Source organism: Rattus norvegicus, chromosome X, assembly GCF_036323735.1.
Source record: "Rattus norvegicus strain BN/NHsdMcwi chromosome X, GRCr8, whole genome shotgun sequence".
NCBI lineage: Eukaryota > Metazoa > Chordata > Mammalia > Rodentia > Muridae > Rattus > Rattus norvegicus.
Genome location: NC_086039.1, coordinates 127,376,545 through 127,388,391, shown reverse-complemented (window position 1 = coordinate 127,388,391; position 11,847 = coordinate 127,376,545). Strand labels below are relative to the sequence as shown.

The 11,847-nt window shown below is 38.8% G+C and overlaps 1 pseudogene; it reads left to right on the top strand.

Moving 5' to 3' along the window:
• The first annotated feature begins 9,081 nt into the window (after positions 1-9,081).
• Positions 9,082-9,787, top strand: Rangrf-ps2 (RAN guanine nucleotide release factor, pseudogene 2; annotated as a pseudogene).
• Positions 9,788-11,847: the final 2,060 nt, after the last annotated feature.

Genomic DNA, 11,847 nt, shown 5'->3' with positions numbered 1-11,847 from the left:
CTCAATTATTTTAACAAACCAAGCTTTTGTAATCCAGCTTTATTTAATTTAATCCATCAATAAATACTGAAGAGCTATTCTGTCTGATACCATAAAAGATACTGTACATATGTACAACAATGCCAAGCAACCAGAGCTTCCAGGGACTAAGCCACTACCTAAAGACTATACATGGACTGACCCTGGACTCTGACCTCATAGGTAGCAATGAATATCCTAGTAAGAGCACCAGTGGAAGGGGAAGCCCTGGGTCCTGCTAAGACTGAACCCCCAGTGAACTAGACTGGTGGGGGGAGGGCGGCAATGGGGGGATGGTTGGGAGGGGAACACCCATAAGGAAGGGGAGGGGGGAGGGGGATGTTTGCCCGGATACCGGGAAAGGGAATAACACTCGAAATGTATATAAGAAATACTCAAGTTAATAAAAAAAAAAAATAAGTAAAAAAAAATAAAAAAACAAAAAAAAGAAATACTCAAGTTAATAAAAAAAATAAAATAAAAAAGAGGAAAAAAAGATACTGTACAGATAATATGTCATGTCTCACTTAAAAATAATGTATTTATAAATTTTCAAGAACTTCATGGAACACATTTTGATCATATTACCCCATCTTCCTTCATATTGATCATCTTCCCTAAATTCCTACAAGATAGCCCTCTACTTCTATACCCACACAATGCCAAGATCTTTCTCTCTCTCAAATAAATTCCAGTTTGTGTTGGTCAACTACTCTTAGGCATGAGATTTGCCACGGAATGTGGGATATATACTAGATGCCAGTGTATAAATAAAGCTATATTTCTTTCCCCCAGCAGCTTTCAAAGACCAATACGTCCTTATGAGTGAGATTGTGTACCTATTATCTGGCTACCATGCTGAGATTTTGTTTGGAATGAGTTTGTGTAGACAGAAACAGACCTAGGAATTCCCAGTTCTAAATGGGATACCTATGTCATACCCGTCACTGCAAAGCACAAGAATATATATTCAACAATAAAGAACAAAAATGTGGAATTTGCAAGAAAATGGATGGAACAAGAGATCCTGTAAAGCAAAATAATTTGGACTATAATTCGTCATGTTCTGCCTATTATGCAAAATCTAGATTTTGTTTATATGTATGTATTTCTGTTTTATGTGAGAGCATATAGTGGCTATGTAGGGAGATATAATAGCATATAAGGAACCCTAAAATCTACAATACCAAGCTGACAGACAAAATGACCCCCCTGGCATAGTAGAAGCATGATTGTTATAAAGATAACCATTAGCTTTTGTGTTCTACTTTAGTCCCACTTGACAAAAAGGAATGCATACCTGATACAATAATCCCAGTCCAAAACAAATACTTGAGAACTTGGGCCCAATAAACAGACTTATTACTGTTCTTGAGATAATCATCATAGCACCATACTACTTTCTAAATATCTGTGCTTATACATGTAGACAAAGCTAAGCCCCACCCCTAATCAGGGAACTCTCTCTTAACAATGAAAGAAATAGAATGCAGAGATGTATGGGTGTTTAATGAGCTAAGAAAGTTATTTGGTGCTCAGCTCTAAACAGGACCTTGAAAACATATTCTGTGTTGCTCAACTAATATGATAGAAGTGGTGTAGAAAAAAATACAAAAGCCAGAATATAGGGGAAGGCCATGATATTTACTAGGCATGGCACAGTCAATGGAGTCATAATCTTAGATGCTGCAAAAGGCCAATGTTACAATGACTTAATCAACAATGATAGGTTTAGGAGATACTTAATGGGCCCTACCACTCCTTGATGAACTATAGACTATTGATGCATTCTGGCAATGTAGTCATTGTCTTAAATTCTTTATATATTCAAGAATACAATGAACTCCAATAGACAGTTACAAACCAATGATCACACAGGTTATCCTAGTTAAAATCAGGAAATGAGGAAATCAGAAAATAAACAGTAATGAAACATTATGAATGTGAGAAATAGACATATAGAAATGACGTGAATTACTATGTGTAGGAGGAATATTTGAGAAGATGGGAATTTATAATAACCATTGCACTATTACATGCATAAAGAGTAAACTGAATAAAAATATAAAAATAAGGTAGACAAAGAAAACTACTTTTATTGTCTTATATATGGGCACTGAGAAAGCTAATCTCACAGCAGCAGAGAGTAAAATGGTAGTAAAATAGAACCTACTGAGCACTCAATGGTACCTCTTAAACATCTGAGTAATAGCTTGTGAAAATGTATGTAAACATTAGATTAGGAGATTTTCATGAATATTCCCCAAATGTCAATTCTTACATTAACATATGAGATGTTCTGTAGAATATAGAAGAAAAAAGAAATAAAAATAAGAATCAGATAGTGAGCTGTGCTCTGTTCTCTGAGCTCCTTCATTGAGGCTACTACACCATCTGCCTTCAAAAGAGGCATGTGAGACCTAGCAACATTCAAATTAGCCACCTACCTTCAATTCCTTGCCTGCCAGGACACCCTGGGTCACACCCAGCATCTGTGAGTTATGTGCTATCCTCTAAGCTCCTTTGTCCATCCCATAGCTGCGCCCTGACTCAGAATTATATGGCTAATGGCCAACATATGAACATGATCAGCAACAACTAAAACAAAATGGCAGTGCCAAAATTCATCTATCCTACTACAGCAAGACCTATATATCCTAACAGATCCAAAGCACGTATATGAGTGCATGAGTGCAAAAACATAAACACACACACACACACACACACACAAACACACACACACACAAACCACCTTAAATCCAATCTTACAAAGATGATAGAGTCCTTTAAAGGGAAAATGAATAAATCCCATAAAGAAGTACACAAAAAATGCAATGAAACCAGTGAAGTAAATGAATAAAACCGCTCACGAGCTGAAAATGGAAATTAAAACAATAAATAAAACACAAACCGAGGCAATCCTGGAGCTAGAAAACCTAAGGAAGAGAACAGGAACAAAAGATGAAGCATCTCCAACAGAATACAGGAGGTGGAAGAGAGAATTTCTGGTGTACATGATAGAATTGAAGAAACTCATGTATCAAAAAAAAGTGTTCTATTTAAAGAGATCCTGACACAAAACACTCAAGAAATATGTGACACTGAAAAAAGACCAAACCTAAGAATGATAGGAATAAAAGGAGAAGATTCCAAGCTCCAAGGCCCAGAAAATATTTTCAAAAAGAATAAAATTTCCCAACCTAAAAATGACATGAATATAAACATACAAGAAGTTTAAAGTGTACCAAATAGATTGGACCAGAAAAATCTAAACGATAAATATACAGAAGAAAGAAAGAATATTAAAAGATGCAAGGGAAAAAGACCTAGTAACAGATAACAGCAGATCTATCAGAATTGTGCCAGACTTCTCAACAGAGACACTAAAAATCTGGAAAGATGTCTTACAAACCTTAAGAGACCACAGATGCCAGCCCAAACTACTATACCCATAAAACTATCAATCATTTAGATGGAGAAAACAAGATATCCCATGCTAATCCAAATTTAAAACATATCTATCCAAAAGTCCAGCACTAGAAAAAAATATTGGAAGGAAAACTTCAATCCAAGAATTTTAACTCCATCCATGGATGCAAGGAAATAAATACTTCTATATCAGTAAAACCAAAAGAGGAAAGCATAAACACACACACACACACACACACACACACACACACACACACACACACACACACACAATCACTACCAATACCATAAAAATAGGAAATAACTATCTTTGATTTTTAATCTGTTTAAACATCAGTGGACTTAATTCCCTAACTCAGGCTAAAAGAATGGACGTGAAAACAGGATCCATCATTCTGCTGCATATGTGAAACACACCTCAGCATCAACAGTAGTAAGGGACTAGTGAAATTTTCCAAGGAAATGGATCCAATAAACAAGCTTGTGTAGCTAATTTAATATCTAATAAAATAGATTTCAACAAAAATTAATTAAAAGAGATGGTGTACTGCATTTCATACTCATCAAAGGAAAAAATCCACTAAGATGATGTACTGGCTTATTTTGTGGATCAACTTGACACAAGCTGGAGTTATCACAGAGAAAGGAGCATCCCTTGAAGAAATGCCTCCAGGAGATCCAGCTGTAAGGCATTTTCTTAATTAGTGATCAAGGGTGGGAGGGCCCATTGTGGGTGGTGTCATTCCTGGTCTAGTGGTCCTGGGTTCTATAAGAAGCTGAACAAGCCAGTAAGTAACATCCCTCCAGACCCTCTACATCAGCTCCTGTTTCCTGCCTGCTTGAGTTCCAGTCCTGACTTCCATTGGTGATGAACAGCAGTGCGGAAGTATAAGCTGAATAAACACTTTACTCCCCAACTTGCATCTTGGTGATGATGTTTTGTACAAGAATAGAAACCCTGACTAAGACAAATTGGTACCAGCATCATGGGGCATTCCTGTGACAACTTGACCATGTTTGGTGGAGGACTATGGAAAAAATTTGGACCTTTGGGTTAGAAGAGCCATTGGGATGATAAGAGCTCTATGGGATGTATTGTAGGATCTTGGAAGATAATGCTGAGAACAGCACATAAAATGAAGGCCTGGTTTGTGAAATTTCAGAGGAAAGATTAAAGACTCTTATCATGGCCACTGCTCTTTTGATTGTGAAGATTTTATGGTTTTAGTTAGCTGCTGCTGAAGATTGACCTTGAACTCAGAGATCTTGCTGCTGTGATTAAATGTGTGTATCTCCATGCCTGGATTTAAGCTTTTCTTTACCTAGAACTTTCTCTGTCCCAGAATAGCCTAGAACTCAGAGATATGCTTGGTTTTATCTCCTGGGATTAAAAGTATATATCACCATGTCTGGACTTAAGCTTTTCATGGCAACTATTCCTCAAGATCCAAATCAGAAGCCTGTGTTTTCCAACTTCTAGATCTGGATTACAAGTGTGCCCTCCATTTCTGGATTGTAATTTATTCCAGATTAAAAGTCCAAACTATTGCTCATTCAACTGCAACCACAAAAATAAGCTGAGCTGTGTGGGATATTGCCCTCAGATCACGGCTCCCTTAATGTCTTTATATCGTGGAACACAGGATTCAGCTCCACTTTGCATCCTGGTGCCCCTTTATTATTACTTGAACCATACAAATTCATTATTTTTCTTTTCTTAACTTGTTCCTTTTCACATCAATGCTCCTCATAAGAGAGAACTTTAGTAACCAAACAGTGAAATTTATACGAGGCTATTTTGAGATTTCCTTTGTCAAAGCAATTAATCTAAATTTGTTCACCTTAGCTTCAGGCAGACTTTTTGGACAATGGAAAAATCGGTCACATTCTTCATCAAAATATCAAAAAATTAATCTCTAAATAATCTTTTAAAATAATCACATTTTAAAAGTCATCTCCTCTGAAACATCTTGAACTAGCTCCCCACAATTCAAATAATTTTCAGTAACAAAGTCTTCCATATTCCTAATGTGGCCCATTAAGCCCCAAATATAGCATTCTAGTACATTCCAAACCCAAAGTTCCAAAACACACATTCTTCCAAACAAAAACATTTTCAGGCCTATCAGAGCAATACCTCAGTCCCTAGTACCAACTTCTTCCTTAGTTGGGATTTTTACTGCTGTGAACAGATTCCATGACCAAGGCAGCTCTTATAAGGACAACATTTAATTGGGGCTGGCTTATAGGTTCAGAGTTTCAGTCTATTATCATCAAGGTGGGAGCATGGCAGCATCCAGGCAGGCATGGTGCAGGAGGAGTTGAGAGTTGTACATCTTCATCTGAAGGCAAACAGAAGACTGACTTCAAGGCAGCTAGGAAAAGAGTCTAAAAGTTCATGCCCACAGTGACAAACCTACTCCAAAAAGGCCACACCTACTCCAACAAAGCCACACGTCCTAATAATGCCACTCACTGGGCCAAACATATATAAACCATCACAATTCTCAAACTTATTGGACACAAATAAAACAGTTTAAAGAGAAAAGTACATAGCACTAGCTGCCTTCATGAAGAAATTGACATGATATCATACTGTCAACTTAACAGCACAACTAAATGCTCTAGAACAAAAAGAAGAAAATATACACAAGAAGATTAGGTAGCAGGAAGTAAACTCAGGTTTCTGATCAATAAATTAGAAACAAAGAACAACACAAAAATCAACAAAACTGAAAGTTAGTTCTTTGAAAAAAATCAACAAGTTAGAAAAATGTTTAGCAAAACTAATTAAAATGAAGAGAGAGACAGTACTCTAATATTAACAAAATCAGAAAGCAAAAGGGGGTCATAACAATAGACACCAAGGAAATCCAAAGTTGCATTAGGTCTTCAAAAACCTATACTCTACAAAATTGGAAAATCTAAATGAAATGGACTATTTTGCTGATAGATGCATTTACCAAATTAAAATCAAGATCAGGTAAACAATTTAAACAGACCTATAACCCTTAGAGAAAAAAACACCCACCCTTCCAGATTCTCACATCAATAAAAGCCCTTGGTCAGACTGTTTTAGCACAGAATTCTACCAGACTTCCAAAGAAAACCTAATACCAATACTCCTCAAACTATTCCATAAAATAGAAACAGAAGGACTGTTGCCAAACTCATTTTATGAGGCCACAGACAAGGGGATACCAAACCCACTCAGAGACTCAACGAAGAAAGAGAATTTCAGGCCGATTTTTCTTATGAACATTGATTAGAAAATACTCACAATTAGAGTCCAGGAACACACCAAAAACATTATCCACTATAATCAATTAAGTTCCATTCCAGGGATTCAGGAGTGGTTCAAAATATGAAAGCCATCAATGGTTCAACATATAAATAAACTGAAAGAAAAAGAATGCATGATCATTTCATTAGATGCTTAATAAAGGCCTTTGGAAAATATCCAGTACATTTTCATTTCATGTTAACAATCTTGGTGAAATCAGAAATACAAGGCACATACCAAAACAATAAAATCTATATACTGAAAGCCTTTTCCCGGTGGCCCTGTTAGGTCTTCTTCTTTGGGATCTATGAGCATTCCTGTAAGTCTGCTACTGGATATGTCCAATTGAATCTCCTTTATATCTCTCTTTGGAATGCACCCTAATCCTGGCCTTCTGCCTGCTCATGACTCTCCCAGAAAGTAGCTGTCTTGATTAAAAAAAAATAGCAGACATAAAACAGACAAGAATCACATAGGCAGCCTGTTCTTACAAACAAAATTTCCTGCTACAGGTTAGAACATCAGGCAGGAGACTTAAAAAAATAAGTAAAGAAAAATAAATAAAAATAAATTATCACTATCCTCAGTCATCAGAGAAAGGCAAATCAAAACAACTCTGAGAGTCTATCTTATACCAGTCAGAATCACTAGTACTAAATTTTCCAGGGACAGAACATGCTGGTAAGGATGTGGAGCAAGGGGAAAACTCCTACATTGCTGGTGGGTGGGCAAACTTGTACAACCATTCTGGAAATCAATCGGGTAGAATCTCAGAAAATCAGAAATAGTTCTACCTCAAGACCCAGCTATACCACTCCTGTGCATATATGTAAAAGATGTTCCAATGTCCTTACAGTGATACTTGTTCAACTATACTTATAATACCTTTATTCATAATAGTTAGGAACTGGAAATAATTCAGATACCACTCAACCCAAGAATAGATAAAGAAAATGTGGTACTTTTACACAATGAAATTTTACTCAGGTATTAAAAACAAGGACAAAATCGCTTCTTGGCCTTTTGGCTAAGATCAAGTGTAAAAACAAGGGCAACATGAAATTTGCAGGCAAATGGATGGAACTAGAAAATATCAACCAGAGTGAGGTAATCTAGTCCCAGAAAGCACGCATAGCATGTTCTCACTTATAAATGGATATTTAGCCATAAAACACAGAATAACCATGCTATACTCCACAGATCTATTGAAGCTAAGTAACAAGGAGGGTCTAAGGGAGGATGCTTGACCCTCACTCAGAAGGGAAATAAAATAGATATCAGAGGTAGATGGAGAGTAGGAGAGGGGATGTGGAAGGGAACAGAAGTGATTAAATGTGGGGAAGACTGAAGGAGAGAAAACTGAAATTGGCAGGATGATCCAGAATCCTAAGACAAGTGAAACTTCCAGGAATCCATGAGACTCCTAGCAACAGTGGTTATGGAATCTGAAATGGTCACTTTCTGTAACCAGGCAATACTTCCAATGGAGGGATGGGGACAACAACCAACCCACCAAAACTTAAACCCAAAATTTGCCATATCTACAAGATGTCCAAGGATAAAGATGGAGAAGAAATTAAGGGAAAGGCCAATCAATGTCTGGCCCAACTTGAGAGAAAGCCAAGCCCTGACAATATTAATCATATTCTGTTATGCTCACAGACAGAAGGGTAGCATAACTATCCTCTGAGAGGTTTCATCCAGCAACTGATGGAAACGAATACAGAGACCCTCAGCCAAACCTGAGAAATCATGTAGCAGAGAGGGAGGAAGAATTGAAGGAGCCAGAATGGTCTAGAACACCAAAGAAAATGTAGAGTCAAGTAACCTGGGACCATAGGGGCTCACAGAGATTGAACTACAAACCAAGGATTACGTATGGTTGGACCTCATCCCCCTAAAATATGTAACAGATGTCCAGGTTGGTCTTCAAGTAGGTCCTCTAGGAGCAGGGGCTGTCTCTGACTCTTGCGTACCTTTTGATTCCTTTTGCCTAACTGGTCTGCTAGCAGGAGAAACTGGGAGGAGATGAGAGAGTGGATTTTCTGATAGGGATCTAAAATCAATTAATTAAGTTAATTAATTAATTCTAGGTATATATTCATACCAAATATTAAAACTAATAAACAACTTGGCTGCCCTTAGGTTATTATTTTCAGAAAAACAATAGTTGTTTTATACATGTGTGCAAAATATTAAAACCAATTGAAATTCAAAATAGTATAGTATTATGAAATACATAAGGTAAGGAGATAATGGCTGCTCCAGGAACGACAGGGGAAACGATGCCTTGAAGTCCCATGTAGGTTTATTTAAAACCTTGCTAATGTCCAGACTCATGTACTAGATCTATGGAGCCCACCAGAAACTGTCCACTGTTCAGAGGCCTTCTCTGCCATCCTCTCCCCAGGGTCCACTGATGTGAGTGACCTCTGACCGGTGCCAGACAACCAAGAAGTTTTCTGCCATCCTATGACCAACCAGAGTCTGATTATACAACTTCTGGAGGTGCAGGCGCATGTGCTGGGTGAAGCAGCTCTGCAATAACATTTTGATGACTTTGGGGGTGGGGGTGTAGGGTGCTAGGGATGTTCATGTGCTATCTGTGCAGCTTCTCTGCTTGAGAGGCTGCTGTCAAGATGCCTAGTTCCTTTCTGGCAAACAGCAGGTAGCTAAGGAAAACCAGCAGGTAGCAAAGGATGTCACATGGCAGCAAGCCACGCTTCAGCTGCCCCAGTATCAGACCTATAGTTTGCTCACCTTCAATGAGCTCCCATGTCACAGCAGGTCTCTCGGCCTTGAAAAGCTGTCATGTCCACCTTGGAGCTAGGGTAACTTTGAACAGCTGGTAACTAGTTTGACTCCTCATGATTCCAACTTCTTTGGTCCCCAGTAAAGATGGTTGAGGACACAGGGACCCAGTTCTGAGAGGGGAAGTTTCTTTCTGCTGCTTCCCTGCATGTAAACATAAGACACCTCCTCTGCAGAAATAAATTTGCTTTATGAAGAACCAAAAAGAAGTGTAAGGTGAATGTTAACAAATACTAACAAATCCAATAAAAGATCCATAACTACTATTTGGAAGAGTTATATTTACATTTTTGTTAAATAATTAAAAATAATGAATGCTAAGATTAATACAACAAGCATAATTGTATAAAACAAAGATTCAATATTGTCTTAATATCAGCTTGTCAAATTTACATATAACCTGACTTTAACTTCATTTAAAAAGTTTGCATCAAAATAAATACAAGATTTTCACAGATCCAATATATTTAAATGATGATTATCAAAATAATTTGAATAGAAGCAACTAATTTTAGCTACTGCCTTCAAAAGCTTATTATAAGTATATAGTAAACATTTCTTTATCTTACGTAGGAAAAAGAAATAAATGAATTAAAATAACATGTAAATGTCTAGGTCCAGCTGGATAAATAATTCAATGCCTATGTTAGAGTTACTATTGCTGTAATAAAACACCATGATTGACAAATGGCAAATTGGGGAGGGCAGAGTTTGTTTGATTTACATACATGTTCACATTTTAGTCCATTATAGAGGTAGCGGAAGGAGCTCATACAGGGCAAGAACCTGGGGGCAGGAGTTACAGCTGCTAAGGCCATGTTGGAGTGCAATTTAATGGCTACTGCAGAATTATATGGAGTCATTTTCTTAATCAATATCATCTCCTCTCATATGACTCTACCTTGTATCAAGTTCACATTAAATTAGCCTGAACAAAAGCACATACAAATAAGATACATGAGTAAAAAGAACATGAAAAAATTATTGTTAAATTATTTTAATCTATTTACTTTCCAGTTGCCCCCCCACACACACACACACTTGTCTCCCTTCCCACAGGTCCTCATCCCATTCCTCCTCATCTTTGCCTCTCTGACACACTAGGCCTCCCCATTCCCTGGGACCTGAAGTCTCTCCAGGATTAAGCTCATCTTCTCCCACTGAGGCCAGACAAGACAGAATTCTCCTACATATGTGCCAGAAGCCTCAGTCCAGACTGTGTATGCTCCTACTTGGTGGCTGAGTCTCTGGGACCTCTGTGTGGTCTGGGTTTGTTGAGACTGCTGGTCTTTCTATGGGCTTGCTCCCCCTTTCAGCTTCCTCAGTTCTTCCCCTAATTCAAACATAAGAATCTATGACTTCGGTTGAATGGTTGGGTGTAAGTATCTGCCTCTGTCTCTGTCAGCTGCTGTTAGAGCCTCTCAGAGGACAGACATGCCAGGCTCCTGTCTGCAAGCATATTATAGCATAGTAGTGTTAGGGTTTAGTGTCCCTGCCATGAGATGGATCCCAAGTTGGGCCAGTTATTGGACCACCTTCCCTTCAGTCTCTTCTCCATTTTCATCTGTGTGATTCTTTTAGACAGAAACAATTCTGGGTCAGGAATTTTGACTGTGGGTTAGTAACTCTGTCTCTTTACTTGAGGCCCTGTCTACTGAAGGTGGGCACTTTAAGTTTACTCTCCCCATTGTTGGGCAATTTGGGTAAGGTCACCCTCAATGAGTTCTGAGAGTGTCTCACCTCCGGGGTCTCTGGTACTTTCTAGAGGGTCCTGCCACCTTCCACTGCCTGGGACTGCTTATTTCCATTCATTCTCTTGGCCCTTTGGGCTTCTCCTGTCTCCTCCTGCGCCCCACCCCTGCTCCCCACCCCACCCCGCTTATCTGATCATGTTCTCCTTTTCCCCTCCCCCTTCCCTCTTCCACCCATGTCCCACCCTCCCTCTACCTCCTGGGATTATTTCATTTCACCTTCTATGTGAGATTCAAGCTGCCTCACTTCAGCCTTTCTGTTGTTACACTTCTTATGATCATTTGGTGCGTTGGCCGGGAAAGGAGATCCTCCACCCAGGGACCACCGACCACCCACTGGGAGGTAAGCCGGCCGGCGTCTGTCTGTCTGTCTGATTTTGTCTCGTTCTGCCTTATTCTGTCTGTTCTGTGAGCACTCAGCCAGGTCTGTTCTGTGAGCGCTCAGCCAGGTCTGTTCTGTGAGCGCTCAGCCAGGTCTGTTCTGTGAGCGCTCAGCCAGGTTCTGTGAGCGCTCAGCCAGGTCTGTTCTGTGAGCGCTCAGCCAGGTTGTTTGGA